Source organism: Gobius niger, assembly GCF_951799975.1.
Source record: "Gobius niger genome assembly, chromosome: 14".
NCBI classification, from domain to species: Eukaryota; Metazoa; Chordata; class Actinopteri; order Gobiiformes; family Gobiidae; genus Gobius; species Gobius niger.
Window position 1 is genome coordinate 20176056 of NC_136865.1, and position 19454 is coordinate 20195509.

The 19454-nt window shown below is 42.2% G+C and overlaps 1 protein-coding gene across 1 annotated transcript in view; it reads left to right on the plus strand.

Annotated features, from left to right (window-relative positions):
- Positions 1 to 19454, plus strand: part of efna3a (ephrin-A3a) — a 123849-nt gene that overhangs the window by 80358 nt on the left and 24037 nt on the right. The gene's annotated exons all lie outside the window — the stretch shown is intronic.

Sequence of the window (19454 nt, forward strand, 5' to 3'; positions counted from 1 at the left end):
TTTGGTGGCGAGACACTTGACTTTTACTATAAATCTGGATATCTGGTTAATCCCTGGGGCATGGATCTTGATCTTTTAGCATGAAGCAGTGTTAACGTTCATGTGTTTGACTCTTGGTCTTTCTAATTCATGGCTACACAGCACAAAACTTTATTAGCGGTGACAGCCAATATGCTTGAGTGTTACAAAAATAGAAATTCTCGCCCAGTGGTCCGTTCATCCCTGCGAAGCGTCTGGATCGGAGCCGCAGATTAATATTCATGTTGTCATCCATATTTCTGTTTGATATTTAGACTTTCCCCAGTGGACGTCTAGAAAGTAAAGTGCGTCTCAAACCGCCATAGATTAATCAGTGGGATTCGTGCTCGTGCGTATTTCCCCGGTACGTGCTGCCAGAAATCCCATAATGCTTTGCAAGTGATTTCATCTGAGGTCGGCGCGGCGGAAATGCCATTATTATGTTGATCAGGAGCCGATTTTTGTTCTCCTTCCCTCGGCTACAATTCAAACAAGCTGCCCATTGAGCCAACAAGCAAACACAAATTGCCCTTTGCTTTGACTTTGCGATGTGATGCTTTTCAGCGTAAGTCCCAGAATTCAGAGCTGCATACATTACAGGAAGCAGCAGACGTGAAATAATCTCTTCATCCCATCATGGCGCCTCAGTCACTTCTTCACCACTGTATTAATCTTTATAGGTCTGAGTTAATTAAAGCTGTAAAAGGAAGACATTAGGAAAGGGAGAATAATTTGAAAACACACCCTGCTCTAAAGTGTTCTGTTTTTATAGTAGTTGTAAAGAAAAGGTGCCTTAGTGGAGCTAGAAAAACACTTTGCACTGTAGGTCTTCTGCATATAGCATCCTGCATTGTTTATATTGCATTATTCAGTCTGTTTTCGCAGTCACTCTCTCCGGTGGTCGCCTCTTCTGCTTGTCTCACGGGCCTTTGCAATACGGCGAAAAACAAATTTCACATTACCTCATATTGATGAATCTTAATTTGTGATTCAGTTTTATTCTGTTTTTATTAGAGATGCACCGATCCAGCTTTTTTGCTTCTGATACCGATACTGGGGTTTGAGTATCTGCCGATATTAACCGATACCAAGAGACTTTCTTAAAAGTGTCTTTCTCTGAGTGAAAAAGTGAATGGTCCTCTTATTTTCATTGTGAGAACAATAGAGTATTTTCTTGTCTTGATGTTACAGATCAATTATCAATTGTATCTATTAATGAACTAATGGAAAAACATTGAATAAGGATCACTGGAGTTTTGACACTCTCCTTGGGACAGGATATTTTAGCTACATTAACAGCTCACATAAATTCATCTGATCATTACAACTTGTGCATTATAAATAAGTTATATCAGTTTTTCTTTCACAGCATTTCTTAAACTAAAATACAAACACTTGGCCACTGCAGCAGTCGCAGAAGTTACACCTTATTAACCTCTGTAGAGAAATTTGTTCTCTGCATTTGACCCATCCTCAGTGTCGCATGGGGCGACCTGTAGGAGCAGTGAGCTGCCAGCATGGACTGGCGCTCGGGGACCCATCTCCATGCTGTGGAGCCAGGCTGGTGGTCAGAAACACCTGGCTGGAGGATTCACCTATTGGACACATGTTTTTATAACCTACCACTAACCTACACAGACACGGGGTGAACATGTCAACTCCACACAGAAAGGGTGGGAATCAAACCCGGGACCTTTGAGCTGTGGGGCACGAGCGCTAACTGCTGCGCCACTTAAGGTATTTCTATCATAGTTTCTTGCCCAGCCTTGAATAGTTACCGTTAGCATTAGCATACGGTTGCTAGCATTAGCATGCTGTTGCTAGCTGCGACATTTTGCGCGGCAATCAAAAATACGTTTGCGGAGATTAATACTAACTATTTCGATCTTCAGGTTCTTCCCTTCATATTCACTTGTGAAAGTTGTGTTTTTAAACCTGTGAGAGCCAAAATTGGTATCGGCTCACAGATATTTGTAGCCGATACCCGATATTGTATTTTTTCCAGTATCTGCTCCGATATAAGATACCAATATCGGAACAGTTTTTTATCAGCACAAAACACTGACATGGTGGACACTGGATGATTGCTTCAGTAGAAATGCCCCGGTATCTGTAAACTAAAGATCTTCCAGAAAGTATTGACCGATATTTCATTGCGTTTTAACTTTGTGCACTTATACAAATCAGTTCAGGTTGCCGGAATATGAAAGGTGATTGCAATCATTCGTCATCACCGCAATCACTTAAACGACTCAATTCCCCTTTAATTATTGTCAAGCAGCGTGATCTTTAATTAGGCCAGAAAAACCTGTTTATCTGCAGCCATGTGCGGGGCATGACTCATTCTCACTTATATGTGTCTGACACATGCACAGAAGTCTGTCATGGTAACACATAAGTGCGATTTATTGCTACAGAAAATATCACTCTATATTGATGACTGTTATTGCCGCTGATGCTGTAACCCTAAAGCGTGTCCATCGCCGTAAGTGCTTTTTCTAAACGTACTCAAAAACCAAAAAACGGTTCCCTTTCCATGAAGCAATAGGGCCACTTAGAAATATAAAACACTTTACGTTTGCACAGAGCCTACAGTCTGCCCCACAAGATCCGCCCCGAGCGACACTGGGGGGGTTCGGAGGCAGGGAGCGTCTCATCTCTGCAGTGGAGCAGTGTTTTAGTCAAAAGATTTATTTTTCAGTCCGAAAACTGGCCCAGACTTCTGCACTGTGACCTCCCGCTGAGAGACAGAAGGGAGGACTTCACTTTTCACTTATATAAACCACATATTGGAAATGTCCAGACTCATAGAGGCCATAAAGAGTGAAATCATTTTCAAAGTATGAACGTTACAAGACAAATGAGTTTCACATCAGCCCCTGGCTCAAGGTTCAAGCACTAAGAGGGAGTGCCTTATACTGATTTCAGTAATGATATATAAGAGGGTTGACGAAAGAGAGAAGTTTTGGAAAAGTTTTCTCTGTGTCAGTTGTCAAGGCGTGTTCCATAGTAGCAAAGATTTAAAAAGTGATCAACTGGACTGAGCTGTTTTTGAGTTGTGGACGTTTCACCACTCTCTCAGTGCTTCAATCCTTTAGAGCAGGGGTGCCCAAGGTGGGGCCCGCGGCCCAAATTTGGCCCACGGAAAGAACTATGTTGGCCCGCCAAAGAGTGACCTACTTTTGCGCTGAGTGTGGTTAATACTAACTCTCTCCCATTCATTTTTAATGGTAAATATGGATGCAGTACACTGTGTGGCCACCATCGTCAAATGGGGGGCGCTGTTTCACTCCTTTCGCAAAGTTAAAGGGGGGGTATTATGCTTTTTTCAGCCACATAGCACCAGTCTATGGCACACTACAATGATGACGAAACCTTCTTTTGGTCTGTAAATGCAGTAAATTAGAATAACTGCCTTGTATAAAATTGCTCTTTCAAAATGGCGGTAGCGAAAGACTTGAAATAGGCCTCTGTCTCTTTAAGAACCTCTGACCCTTTCCGACACGCCCCCTCCACACGCTGTCTGTGGCATCACAACACTGCGCTCGTTGTCTCAACTGTATTGAAACTACGATCGGTGCATTTTAATTTGTATTGTTGGAAAGGAGCTACTGTTTATCACTTTGTGAACAATGGCCACACAGGATATTATTTGGAGACAAACCTTCCACACCGGACGCTTGGAAGGGGCTCTTGCCTGAAAAATAACTGCTGTTTGGAGGCTCTCTCTTTGCATCTGCCATGCCCTATGGATCTCTAACTATACCCCCATGGACGACACCAGGATCTGCAGGAGCCCATACGATTCAAAAGACGGACATTATCTGTGCAGGTGGACAGTGGTTTTTCGAGGTTACCCGTTAGCTTGTTATAATCGACTACAGCTCATTGTTGATGAAAAGTCTGCAATAAACCACAAATGTGTAAAGCCAGGCTCATTGTGTGATCATCGTAAAGGCTGCTTCAAGTAGTTGCCTGCTTTATTGACGTTATTTGTGCATAATATGCTGCCTGTTTTCAATGAATGTTGTGAAGGTGAAGGTTGTTAGCTTGTCGTGGCTAATAGTGCCTTAGCTCCGGGAGAAAACCACTCGGCTACGACTCACTGTAGATGAAAAGTGAGCAATAAACTACAAAATCAACAAGCCAGGCTCCGTGTGTGATCATCATAAAGGCTGCTTCAAGCAGTTGCCTGTTTTAGTGACGTTTTCAATGCATAATATGCTGCTTGTATTCAGTGAATTTTCCCGTTAGCTTATCGCGGCTAGCTTGTTAGCTCCGGGAGAAAACCACTCGGCTATGACCCATTGTAGATGAAATGTGAGCAATAAACTTCCAAATCAACAAGCCAGGCTCCGTGTGTGATCATTGTTAAACGGTTCTTTATGTGTGTGGTGGTTTTATTGACTTTATGTGTGCATATTTCTCGTTTTCACGTGATGACTCGAGGTTTAGCTTAGCATTAGCTTTCTCCGGAGGCTCTGTGCATCATCAAGGCCCAGCGCAGAACCAGACACTGAAATAAGCGTTCTTGTCACCGGTTTTAATCCTGGGTGTTTCGGTAACAGAAACACTGATGTGTGTCTTTGTAAAAGTCTGCTGTGGCTCCGGTTCACAACACATGAAGCTAATCCTCCATGATGACTCTGTTTACATCTTAGGGCTAGACACTGCGGGGAGGGGGTTCTGCTGAGGAGCAGTGGTTGGTTACTCGGCTGGTGACGAAAGGTCGGAGGCGTATCCTGGAGGTCGGAGGCGTTTCCTGAAGGAATCAGGCGTTTTATCCCTAAAATGGCTGCCATCAGAGTTTTTACAGATTACTCGAAAATACGTGAATGTGCTAAGGCAACACTTCAGGCATGTTTTTAATGAGGGAATGACTTAATAACATGATGTAAAGCTTGAAAAAGTCGATTTTGCATAATACCCCCCCTTTAAGGAAACACTGTTGTTGGTGTTCATCACAGAGCGTTGTAGCATCAAATTTCCCACTTTTCCAACTTTTATTGCAAAGGCTTTTTCATTTCAGCCCTTGGAGACAAAAAGTTTGGGCACCCCTGCTTTAGAGGTAAAATGGCTTCTTTTTGGACACTGTATACTTCCTATTACTAGAGGTTTGCTTCTTTAATTCGTCATTAAAATAAGTATTTGTGGGCAAAACACATGACAGATTAAACGCTAAGCAAATTGTAATGTTTGCAAGCAATAAAAACATATCGATTTCCTCTGCGTCTGTAAGTACACAGTGAAAGTGCAGCTGTCGTAAATGCAAACCGCTGTGAGCGCAATGGCAGCAGCGATTAGCACATCTGAAGCTCTGGCATTTGAAAACGTCTCAGAGAGGAACAGTTTAGAGACGCGCGCCTCAGATCGCCAGGACTTACTCTGGAGAAATATGTGAAATCCACTCAGACTGGGTTTATTCCAGGACGCAGACACGTGCTGGTAGTGCTGATGAACTGCTGACTAAGAGTTAGAATGTGTTAGTCCTCATGCAACTAATCTGAAAGTGTATTAAAATGATACATCGGTCATTTCCAGTCTTTAGTAGAACGACAGGTGCACGTGTGGTCTATTTTCATGAGTAATTACTTTGTATTCATCACAAAGATGCTATTACTATGTCCATCTGCTATTCCAACCATAACATGCTATTTATTGGGACACAAGCTGTTGCAGTGGTTCCCAAACTTTTAGCACACATAATAAAATATCTACTTTATCCATTAGCGTATTTAAATGATATCAAGCACGTTCAGGGTTTCTACAGGGAGCAGCAAGTAATGTTTAATACATTTTAGAGCCCAAGTCCTATACTTAAAGGCCACAATCACAAACAAATATGTGCATATTTCTATGTAAGATTTGCAAATATTCCATCAAACAGAGGAATGAGGGTAAATGTTGATATTCAAAAGCAAATCAGACACAACAAGCCACTTTTCAGCAAAGCATTGTGGACAATTTCTGCCAAATCTGCAGCTGAATGAGTTTTAATGAGTTGAATCATAACTTTTGGATTTTCAATGAACTTACGCAATAATAATAGCTGAGCAGTGCCATTATTTACCCACAAAAAAAAAAAAGATTTAATAACTTTAAAGGCCTTAAAGCTGGGGTACCTGATTTTTTTGGTGTTGTAGAATGAATGTATTTTTACCACCTCAGAGTCGCTTGAAAACATAGAAAAACACAGACCTTGTTGTATTGTCTTCACCTAAAGTTTTATTGAGAAATTGATTATAGAAGTCGAATCTAAATTAGTGGAATTTTTCTTGGGGTGGTCCCCTCTGCTTCACTTTGCCACCGCTAAATGCTGTATACGGGTGTGAAATGTGCAGAGAATTTAATTCTTTTAACCATTCAAATACACAGGAGGGATTGTGAGAGCTAGAAACAAGTTTGGGCCAAAACAAAAAATGTCACTGTTTGAACAGGAAAAATCAGATACCCCAGCTTTAACTTTGGCACAATTCAATTAAAGCGGAACGGATGTAGCTCATGACACTAGAAGCCATAAGCGGCACTGTAGGTGTCTGAGGATGTTACGGTTTTTTACTCATTAGTTGTCCGTTCGAATAAATACTACGCTGACAGAAAAGACAAAGGGAGAGAGGGATATTGTACATCCAATTACACAATGAAGATTATTTTTTCCCTCAAACTTGGCTGTAAATGCTGTTTAAGTGGTGCTAGCCCATAGTTAGCTTTGCCCGTTAGCCTGTTAGCTTCTTCTTTGTGAGTCCATAAGTGTGTATTGGGGCCTCCGGGTCGAAGCATCGAAATAGCAAGTGTGGTTTTCTCGCCACAGACATCACGGGGAAATGAAAGACCCCCCAATCATCCCATTAACACTTTTATTACCCCCAGAGGGACTACGGAAAGGATTTTTTAAGGTAAACAAGTTACTTAGTTCTGCTTAAATGACTTTCAGTGTTTTGTGGACGGCGTTTACAACATGCACGTCTGAAATAGAAGGCAATTCCGCCTGTATGCCCACCTGTTTTAATTGTTTTAATTGTTATGAAGATATTCTTTTTCTGAAGTGGGCTATTACAATCCTTCGAAACATGCTCTTGACCTTTTCACTACAAGATCAGCAAAATACAAAAATATAAAAGTAAAGTTGAGTCATGCGTGTTTTGATGGTGATGATGCAGGTTGGTAAACATCTGATCCAATCTAGATTTTCGCAAAACCGAAAAAAACATGTTTAGTTGTCAGTTAATAATTCCTTCCTTAACTCTACTTCACTGACTCTTTCTTAAAATAGAAAACAAGGTTATTTCCGGTTGCAGACTTATGATTGGTTGGTGTAAAACGACCGATAATAAACTACTGATAACGTGACAGGCAGCATAATAAAGACAAAAAATGAATTGCTTTCGCCGCTTGGCATGTCCTTGGCTGGTCTTGTAATTACATTGAATAGTAGTCACCCCAATACTATCTAGCGCGGGTCTGCAGAGGTCACCAGATGTCCGCTGCTCCCGGGATAGCGCCTTTCGGTGTTTACTGTGTTACCGGGAGCTTTCAATAAAAACTGGACAAATAGACACAGCACAAAAGCAAGAAATATATATATATATATGAGGAAGCGTGGTTAAAATGAAAGAAGCGAAGGTGTGAGGCCAGGGTATAAAATGTACAGAGCTTTATGGAGGGAGGTAAATATGAATAGCACCGGCTGTGGACAAACTGCTACAGCTCCCTGTGGTCCGATTGTACAGAGGTATTGAGGAGAATTGCAGCGTTAGGCTCTTCTCACAGACTGGCTCAGCACTTGTTTCCCCCTGAATCCACCATTTCGGATCGAAGCGCGCTAAAGCGGCCTGTTAATTGTGGCTTTAACTCAATCAGGGCTGGCTCTCCGTGGATGGGCCGTATTTGCAAATACTCTTAGTTTTTTTTGCCTGTGCTGTGCAGCGGCTAAAAAAAAAAAAAAAGACAGATTGAATCAAGCCGGGGATGAGAAAGGATCTTAGAGACAATAAACAAAAGATTAATGCCGTGAAACTAAATCGTATGTGGGGCGAGAACGACTTGGGCGACAGCTGCTGAGTTAGAGTCCTGATTTAGTTTTCTTCAGAGATACGTTTTAGCTTTTCATGGATTGTTTAGAGGATATTGTATTGTACTGGTTTAGCTGAAGTTCATCCCGGGCTTACAACTTTGGTAAATCCACTTTATTGGTATTAATTGTATTGAATGGCCTTTACAGTAGGCCTCACCCGTTCACGCTTCAGCCGTTCATCCCGTGAGTTGATTACCCGAGGGAGCGAGGAGTGTGTTTTAAGGTCACTAATGAAGAATGCCTGCTGACCTCAGCTTTATTGGCAAAAAGCAGCCACAACACTGGGCCACAGCGAGACACTGACAAACTACCGGTGTGAGCGCATTTACTTAAATGAAAAGTGTAATGAAGCAATTTTTCACAGCCGCCATCTTGGAAAAGTAATAATGATAAAGCAAAGCAGACACCCGGAGACAACACAGAATGGGGATTAGATTATTGGTCTAGTGTGGGAAGTCTTCACCTTCTATTAATTTAGATGGCGCTATTTTAGACACAGGGAGGATCAACAAGCTCAGGGAGAAAGCAGGGAAACTAATCTATGTTTGGAGGGTATCTGTAGCTACAGATTACATTTTCCCAACTGCAATGTCTCTGATAACTCGATAAACGTCAGTGGATGTTTGGAAAGAACAATAGAGATTGCGAGCATGAGTCAAAGAGATACATCTAAGAGGCAGCGAAGTTTATAAAAAAAACGCAAAAACCCAAACCATAGAGTAAACAACTGTTGGATCACACTCTGAAGAATACTTTTCTGTGAATGCTCATTTTAGTAGTGTTTTTTGTTTTGTTTGATTTACTTCTATTTGACTTCAGGCATTAAATTTCGAACATTTTTTTGTTGTTGTGTCTCCTAAGCTGCCCCTCCATCAAGTAAGGATTGAACAACTCGGAGGTGTGCATTACACAGTTTTAATCAATGGGCGAGGAACGCGTTTCTCTATGGTCCTTATGGTGGGGAGCTGACATTGCTGTAATACACCAGGGGGTGCTCCCCGTTATTATTTTAAGCCCCAATAACGGCTTAAAAGCCTGACTCCAAAGTGTTTTTCTTTTTCTAAAAATCGCTATGACCCATGTGACAATGCTGGGGTTGGTGAAATATTATTCACACAGGACTCTGGAACCTTTTCAATGAATGGGGCTGAATGGGACCCGCTCATCTTTATTATGTTACATCTATGGTTTTAATGCACGACACGGAATCAACCTCCTTGAAGTGCATTAAAACTGCACAGCTCCAAGTTGTTTAATCCGCCTATACCTTGGTCCCACAAACCAGTTAATTTGGGTCTGCTTGTTTTTTTTTGGTCCTGGGCAGGAGTTATTTTTTTTACTTTTTAAGCTGTTTTACCTGAACAACAACCCACAACAATCGTAGCTCAATTGTTTATCGTTACTATGGAAACAGCTGCAGTGGAGTGATATAGAACCTGATAGACTAAGGTCAGCACACACTACACGACTTTTCTAGTCGTAAACGATTTTATGTAGAATGGGGGTTCACACTTAACGACTGAGAATCGTAAGAGCGACACACGACACGATTCTAAACAGCTGATGTCCTCTCTACGGCTTTGAAAAATGACCCCAAATCCGCAAAGATAGGTCTGTGTTTGTGAGCGTGGGATAACGTGTGTGTGTCCCGATTGGTCAACGGTGTCAAGAAAAGAAGACGGGCCTCAGTAATGGAGGAGATAGAGGAGGAGACGGAGGAGGAAGCGGGGAGGCTAGCCGCCGTTAGCGGCGAGGTGAAGCTAAACAGTTCATCTCCAAACTCAGTAAGTGCCGCTAAACTCTGTTTGTGGTTGAGATGTAGCTGGAAAAGGTGGTTGTCGTGAACTTTTGGTGATATGAAGTTGTGCTGTTTCGTGTGTGGGGCTGTGGCCATGAAATGAGTTGTTTGTGCCGCTGGTTTAACAGAGAAGTGAAAAAAGGAGGCATGGCGGTGTTTTTCTGTCTTTATGTCTCTCTGTCATTCACATTTGGGACGGTTAAACCATCCACGTTTCTCCCATGCGTCCAAAAGTCTAGTTGCGTCTTTCTACCGCCCACACTACACAATTCGAACATCAGTCCAGTCGTGACTCCCCTACGCTACACGACCCGACTCTGTGTGACTGCCTTCGACTAGACGCGACTCGAGAAGACTCGGCACGACTGAGAATTAGAGCGAAATCGGGCATAAAAGTCGTGTAGTGTGTGCTGACCTTAACTGTTGTCAGACTAATGGTGCGTAATGGTTGTAGCGTTCCAGTTGTCCAGGTCGGTAACATCGGACGTAGACGCATCCGCCAAAGTTTGTTGCTCATATTCGAGCATCATTATCAGCTTACAGAGAAACTTCATTGTAATATTATCAAAATTGTAATGTATTTATTATAATTGTTGTAAATACTGTCATCATTTAGCACTAGTCATTTCATATGTTACTTTTAACCTTTTAATGAAGACGTTAGCAACAGAGCATTAGTGCATATCCGTTTCGCGTTGACATCTAACAACTTTATTTGGGAAACATCTGCCAAATAACACAGTTAATGAAGCTTTACATTTGTTGCATGTCACGTCAGGCGCAGCCATCTTTAAATGTTCCTTCTCGGGTTAGCTGATCCTGTCTCGAGTTTCCGAGTCGCGTTCCAGTTGAAATGTCCAAGTGGGAAACTCCCGGACATCCGAGATCAAGCGAAATGCACCATGTAAGGTCTCTATTGTTGTTTTTATGTTTTATTATACTGTCATTGTAACAGACAGTGGATATAACCTTTAGAGCTGTTAATTGTAAACGAGTGTCAGTATTACATAGTGCTGCTGTCTGAGTTTTCTTGTAACAATGTCCGTGATGAAAATCCCTAAATTTATCTTTGCACGGACGATGTGTCTGTTTTCCGTGCCCCTGCGGCTTCGAACAAAGGAGTGGAAACACCACGCTGTTTTTATACATGCGATGTTCGTTTAATCACTAATTGGATATTTTTCATAATAGTAATAGGCCAAGTTAATGGAAGCCCCTCCAGGTACTTTATTCCATTTATTTGTCTAAATAAACTCATAAAAAAACAAAGGGAATGATCCATTTTATTAAAGTTAATCACCAAATCCAGGGTTTCCGCAGGGCACTGAAAGCATTAAAAGCCATTAAATGAATTGTTCCAAAATTAAGGCCTTAATTGTCATTTAGAAGCACTAAATCTGATTCCAATAGTGAGTAAATCTAAATTCATTTAAAAAACATGTGTCAAAAATATATAAAACAGGTCCAAAACATACTCAACTTCAGGTTTATTATATCCAAATTGTAAATCCACATTTCCCCACACTGGTCACAATGAAAAATGCATTGATTTTTTTTCCCCCTATCCTTGTTTGTTGTGTTAGAAAATGAAATCCTCAGCCACTTGCAATTATTATAGTGTAATTATAAATGTTGATTTGAGTTCACCACTTAAATTTCTCTTATAAACAAAACCAGTTGAAACGGGGGTTGTTCTTACGAAAGATATGATTAGTTTCGTCTTATCTGCCGCCCGATTGCGACTTTTAATCCTCAGTGGAGCACGTCAGAAATTACTGGCTTCACCGGAGTGGAAACATTCACCGATTATATTATTTTTGTTAGTCACAGGCGAGCAGCTCTGCCCTTTTAAACTGCTGCATTGTTCCTGCTCTGTGTACATTTTTAGACGCATCTCTCCCTCCGCTTTGTTATTTATTGATATGCGCGGTATTCTCCAAAGGGGGGGTTTTTAGCCGCACATGTGAAAGGTACATCGGTGCTATCTTTGTCTTGATTCCCTTTTTTTTCCTCCAGTCTCTTGTGGACTTCACCGGTCTGTGCAGCCGCGTACTAACTAGCGGCGCACTCCCACTCATAAGGAAATGGTGATGAGACAGCAAAAGCACAACAGACAATGCACAGCAGAAAGAAGAGCCGCAGGAGAAGAGAGAGGGAGAGGAGGGGGGTGAGATGGCCATAAGGTTTTTATGCACTTTTAAAATACACCTATACAGAACTGTGCAGTGAAGACTTTGAACAGAAACGGTGCATCGATGCTAAGCCAGTGTGTAAAGCAAAGCGGCCGTTGCTGGTGTCAGGCTCCTGCTCTTTTCATTTCAAAATTATGACTTTGGCCTTTCAATTCAAGTTAGGGGGTGTACGATTCTTTCTAAATATTTCATTAACATGACCTACCTGTACAAGTTCAAATCAAAAATTGAATGACTAGTGGTTGAGAAACTTTTCAACTCATAAAGGGTGCAAGTGTCGGCCATGACAGAAAAGATGATGCGGGTTGTTGTATGAAAAGAATGAAGATGTTGCAGATGGAATGAGTCAAAAAAGGAAGATTTTTCCCGGACTATAAGTCGCACCAGCCTTGGCAACTACCTGGACAGCATGGCGGTATAACTGCAGCGTTGACAAGCCTCTTCCGGCAGCACGTTGTTCAAGCACCCATTTGCAAACTTGTTCCTTTAATTGTGGCCATCTAGCTTTTAGCCCACGATTATTTTTTTTCTACATCGCAGTAAGACAAACCTCCGCTTTTCGGCAAACTTTCTTTCTACATTTCTTGTGGTACGGGAGTAGCAGACAATGGCCACTGGCTGCTCTGCTTTTTGGCAACAACACTAGGAGCCGCCATTGCTGTAGTACCTCCATATCGCCACTAGTCTCCCATTGAAATGCATTGGACTTTAGACACATGAAAAACAGCTGTAGAGCCTGGTCCCTGATTTTCTTAAACTTTCTACAGCTAGATATTCCTCCTGTGATAACGCTGAGGACCAGGCTGGTTTTCGTAAGATCATTTTTCACTTCGCACTAATGAGGGGCGGACTGTTAGCATTGGAGCAGCGCAAGCTACACATCACGCAAGGGCCGAGTCTACAGTGAAGATGCTGCCCTTATGCCCTTTTTAGGCACATGCTTCATCAGAGCTGGGGAGGAGGAGTCTGTAAACCTGCCATGATTTCCACCTCAAGCGTAGTCATCCTGGCAAACGGGGAGGAGTGAGCAGGAAATCTATTCTTTTTAACGGTCTATGTTAGCAGATACTGATGCACAAGCCTAGAGCGGCCTCTAGTGGCTGTCAGTGTGAAAGTAACAAACGTGAAATTATATATTTTGATATATATGTTGCACCTGAGTATAAGTCGCACCCCCAGACAAATTATGAAAAAAGTGCGACTTATATTATGGAAAATACAGTAGTCATGATTGGTACACTTTTGACCTACTGTAACCTTGGGAATTCCAGTGTTTCGTCTTGTTTAAGAGCATTTTTCATTCCTGTCTCAAACGTTGGCACTGCCCTGTAACGTCTCAAGCCTCCTGCCTGCACTGTATCTTCTCGCTGTCATCACTCACCGCGTTTTCGCCCTCCTAAACTTATTAAGCCTCACGTCCTCCCTCCTCCTCCGCCCTGAGAACCCTTCCCCTGCCTTGTGCAGCTAAGTGGACTGCTTATATAACACCAAACACCTTTAGGGACCTCCCGCCTCCTCCTCCGCCCTTTTATGGTCGACGGTATGTTTCTATATTCTGTCTGCGCCCAGCTCACTTCCTGCCCTTTACCCTCCCCAAAAATGATCCTCTTCTCTCCTCCGGAGTCTCTGTCCCGAACACTGACAGGAACAAATAAGCCGGTCTGCTGTCTAGCTGTCTGAACCAGTAACCAATTACAATCAATCACATGATGCACTGAAAAACTCCTGCCTTGGCCCAGACACAGAATAACAAACTTGTACTATATGTGCCGGTGTTGACACGAGAGACATATAGACTCTCACAGCAACGTACCATACAGTGAGTGAGACTGACATATTTACCTGCCTATTTTTATTCACAGAAAATGTGCGATAGGCTCTACCTCATTGTTCAATTCAATTAAAGGGGCTGTACCTCTGACAAAGGGAGCGAGTTCATTTGAATTTATTAGTCACGTTAATTAACATTGCAAATCTTCTCGGGGATGAGTTTGTATTTCACACCTTTGAGGGGCATAAGGGGCTCAGTAATGTTGCAAACATGTGGCCTGCAGGAGTGTATTTGCATTTAACATGTGCGCTGTTTCCGAGTTTATGAAAATACTTTTGCTGCTAAACGCGCAGACCAGTCTCAGGATTTGGAAGACCAAGTTCAAGCCCAATAGATCTGTAGATGTTTATGTTTGCAGTGCACGTTAATGAACGCAGATGAGACTCATGCCGGATCACAAACATGAGGACTGGACAACTGCTAAAAAATTTATCAAAATCGCAATCTATACTTTGGTCAGTCTCAATAATCATCGTCAGGTTTACAGCCACTTCATGCAGCACCGATTTTTGGAGTTTGGACGAGACAATGGAAGATTTCTGTGTTTTAAAGCAGAACTAAGTAACTCATGCCCCTAGGCGATAAGCACCACTGCAAGTGTCGTAGCATGTTGCTTTTTTTTTACTCATTAATTGTCCGTGAGAGTAAATACTACGCTGACAGAAAAGACAAAAGGAGAGAGGGATATCGTACATCCAATTATACAATGGAGATAATTTTTGTCACTCGAACTTGGTTGTAAATACTGTTTAAGTGCCGCTAGCTTTACCCGTTAGCGTGTTAGCTTCTTCTTTGTGATTCTATTATTATATATTCTATATTGTTGTTATTGTGTTGTGCCCCCAAGACCCCCCTAATCATCCCATTAACACTTATTATTCCCCCCAGAGGGACTATGAAAAGGATTTTCTGAAACTGGAGGAAAGAGTTTGTTTTTGTTTGTTTGTATAGAGATCTCTCTAAGTTCACGAGTCAGCGAAATGTATACATTTTTAGTACGAAACAATGAAGTCAGATCGAAAATCGGGATCGATCAATATGACGGGAATAAAAACAAGATTCATTTTTTTGCCACGTAATCCAGCCCTATCAAACACACTCTTGTACATATTTTAAGTGGGGACACCGGAGCACCCAGAGGAACAAACAAACACCTGCCCCTGCTTACAGTTATTACATACTGTGTTGAAATGGCTTAGAGAATATTGCACTAACATCTTTATCTTATTATTCAAATGTCAAATGTTTTTTTCCCCCCTTGTTGTGCAGCTTAAACACCAGTGGTACTCGTCAACAGTTTGAGAAACACTGATCGAGAGAATACGCCCGCTCCAGTGATTTGTGTTGCCGAGACAATGACACCAATTGTGCACGCTGAATTATGCATAAGTTGTGTGAGTGTCGAAAGCATTAATAGATTAATTAATTAAATGATGTGCAAATAATGAATGGTGTAAAGCATCTTTCACAGAACAGCTCGATCCCCATCACACACTGTCACACACTGTCCTCTGTTCCGCTCTCCAGGAACCCTCTCTCCAAATGCAGATGGGATGCAAATACGACGACACATAATTGCGCTGTTCAGATTACAGCAGCCATTTCAAAGGAATAGTGAATATTCAGTTTTGTGGAAATTACAAGCACAAATCAATAACAGCCTGCACATGACTACTTGATTCAGTCTCCCTGATAGTTTTACACAGAGACGATTTTTTTTGTTTTAAGGATTTCCACTTTGTTTGGGTCTGGTTTATTCACTGCTTGCACTGCTGTCGTGTCCATGAGCAAAACACCTCACTCTGATTATAGTGTGTGATTGTTGTGTCACTGGAGATGGTGAATGTGGTTGCTTAACTTAACTCAATAAAAATGTGACAAAAAAAGCAATGAATAAGCTTCAAAAATATGACGGAAAAAGTGACTCGATGACAAATTTTTGTAGTGCCGAACTGTAGAAAACGCACTCGGTTAAGATGGGGTTAAACCATAGATATAATATAACACAGATGAGTGGGTCCCATTCAGCCTCATTCACGGTAATGGTCCCGAATCCTCTGTGAAACCTGTTCCTTAAAAGGGCAAAAAGGTGGGCGGAGCCTCCATAGAGCCAGTCAATGCACTGAAAATTCTTCCACTATTTTGGGCTGAAAATCACACCAAATCACATTGCTTACACCAGCCCCAGTGTGGTTCAAAATATTTCACCTACCCCAGTGTTGTCACATGGGTCATAGCAATATTTAGAAGAAAATTTGAGGTTTGAAGTCCCGTTAGAATCCTACCAAGTGTCTTTTAGAGTCGCCCTGGCCACAAGGGGGTGGTATTACAGCAATATCAGCTCCCCACCCTGAGGACAATAGAGAAACACAATCCTCGCCCATTGGGTTAAACTAATAAAAGTTACGCCTGTACTATCGTTTAGTTTGATTGATCTTCTACTACTTCTACTGTGTGTATTTCTCTGTAGTTTAAGTATTATTTATATTGTTGCTTTTAGGAAAAAGCAGTGATTCTGAAACATCTCAGACCAAACACACTCCAACTAGAAGGTCTAAACGAGGACTAAAGCAAAAGAGGACAAAGGTTCTCTCTAAATTATACACAGACTAGATGTAAAGGAACCAACTGAAGGAGCCTGCGTACCACATTTTGAGAACCACTGGGGTAGAGCATTTAAAATCAGAGATCCTCTCTTTAGGGTTGATTGTGTTGAAGTCGAGGACATTTCGCTTCCATCCTTAAAAGTCTCTGCTTGCTTTTTCAGTCACGTATAGACCGGCAACACACGAGCTGGAGCATCAGAACTGAGACAATTTTAATTAGTGAAACTGTTTTAGTGCAAAAAATGGTGTGGGCAGCCCTAAACCCTCCCCTTAATGGGCCTTGTGTGTTATCTCTCATTCGACTACAAGAGCGAGAAAGAGCTTCTGCAGACAGAACCGAAACATCCTCGACCTCAACTCAATCAACCCGGTCCAGGCGACATATTTGTGACTGAGAACTTCCAAAACCGTACAGCATGTAGGAGTCGATGAGCCTTTTATTTTATTTCCCCCCCAAATGTAGAACCTAACTATGCTCGTATTTATTCACACTTGAGCAATCCCATAGGTCTGATATTTATACTCCTGTTTCCCTATATGTTTCTGTTGCAACACAACCCTCAACAAGATTACCCCTATATCTGCTCCTCCAAACTGGGTCACATGACAGCTACCGACTCCAGGTTTAGCTCTCACTATCAAAGGGCTCCGTACGTTCAGAGCACCTTGTAGTATTTCACACGTTTGCATATATCTCCCGTCTCCGCAGCATGTGACTGTTTTGCACTTTAAAAGAATGTATGCCAGTCATACCAAGCACGAGCTCTCTCTCTCTCTCTCTCTCTCTCCTCTCTCCTTGCTTTCTGCTGTATATTTCTCAATGGTTGCATGTCACTCGGGCACTTGCACACTCCGCTCACATCCAGGATTTTCCTCGCGGCGTGTTTTCATATTCACCGCAGCTCCTTTCCCCTCTTCTTTCATCTCGCCTCTGTCTCCTCATACCATCCCATCAATCCCACAGCCATTGTACCACTTTATCTGTCCCTCCGTGCTCCACACCAACCAGCCTGCATCGCCTTGTACTGCTCTGCCTGCTCGCGCCCGCCTATTCTCCCTCTAAATATAGTCCCTTTGAAGCGCAGCGGTGTTGTCTGTTCCCTGCAACACTGCGAGACAAAACTCTGTCATCTAACATCTAAAAGACCAGAGATGGGACGGATAAGATTGATGGGCCAAAAAGAACAGTTGATATTCATCTGCAAACGAACAAAAGGGAAAGGCAGAAGAAGAAGAAAAAAAAAAGGTGCAGAGATGGTTGTAACAGTGACAAAGATGGTGAGACAGAGGTGTGGTGACATTTGTGATCTCAGTTTTGTAATTGAATGGAGATCTCCCCAGGGGCCTGACCCAGTAACGTGAGCATGTTTTAAGCGTGCGAGCATCCTCAGCGTTTTGTATCTGCGTGCGGCTATAATTCATGCGCTGTGATGGATGTAGTGATTGTGAAAATGTGTGAGGAGGAACCGGCTAGTAGACATATAGGACCAGAGCAGAGCTGCTGAGCGAATACCATGGCGCCATAGCTCCACCTACTGGTCCAAACGGCTCATTACATCAGTGTGTTTTGATACGCTTCAGTGATGCTGAAGATGGTTCACCTGCAGGAGTCTGTAATGACTCCACTTTGTCTAATTACACACTGTGTCATTTACATATACTTAGTATTAAATACGCGAGGGCCGCAGCGGGCCGCCGAGCTGCTAAATCATAACACATTATTTCAGCCAGGTATAGAGAGGAGCGCTGATCTTTATCATTAGGAGGCGCATCTAAATGATTTAGACTACTGTGATGCAGATGGAAATCTTGACATTCTATTATTGTCGCATCTTAAGTAACTACACTTTATGTAAGTATGCATAGCCCATGACTTCTCAGACTTTTAATGTTTTCAGAATGATCCTGGTGCCCACCTGAACCGAGCACATTTTGTCAAGTTTGGCTTTTACCTAAATCTAACAATAATAATGTAAAAATAATAGCGACAAAACCAAGGATGAAAAAAAAATAGTGACAAAAAAGCAGCCAAAGGGAGACAAAACCGTAAATGAATAATGAATGATGAAAAATAAAAGCGACAAAAACACGACTAAAGAGTGATGAAAAAGCAACAAGAAAGCCAAAAAAAGAGCAACAAAAAAACGTGCCAAAAATGTGCTGAAAAACTGACATTAACGCGGCAAAAAAACGAAAGATGAAAAAGCAACAAAAAAATCTACGAAAACACAACAAAAAGCCATAAAAAAGAGACAAAAACGCTTCAAAAATGTGTTTAAAAAAGCAGCGATAAGGCAAGAAAAAAGATACAATCAGTTTTGTAGGTCGTAGCTTTCAAATAAGGCATTACACTGGCCTACAGTCTGTAAGTCAAGAAGCTTTAAGATTTGGGTAAAGCTGAACAGGAGAAAATGGGCTTGGTTAGAGTGGGGGGTAGAGGTTAAGGTCAGTAGCATTTGTATATTGTAGTTGTCGTGGTCTCAGTATAGAAAAACCTCACATCATAAACTGTCACTACACAGTTACCATTTTACTTGACTCTTTCACCTGTATTTGTTCTATTTCAATAATAAACATGTAAAGCACATAAGTCGTGGCGATATTTTCACAGACTCATGTACATTTGAAAGCAGCACTGGGTTAACACACTGAGGCACTTGCAAAAGTAATGCTCTCTTCCCTGCGCCCTGCTCTTGCTGCTAACAACCTGCCGAACCATGACGCCGGTTGCCAGGGGAGATTGGCCCATCATATGTACACCCCAGTCTCCCGCGGGACGCCCCGGCACACAGCGCTCTGACAGGGGCCTCTTCCGCCTCACTGACCCGTCCTGCAGCCGACTCAGGGGCCAAATCGGTGGAGCCGATTATCATTCAGTGCTCCTTTCTTAGCTCCAGCCACGAGGCATTTTGGCTGGAACTGTGTGTTTTTGCAT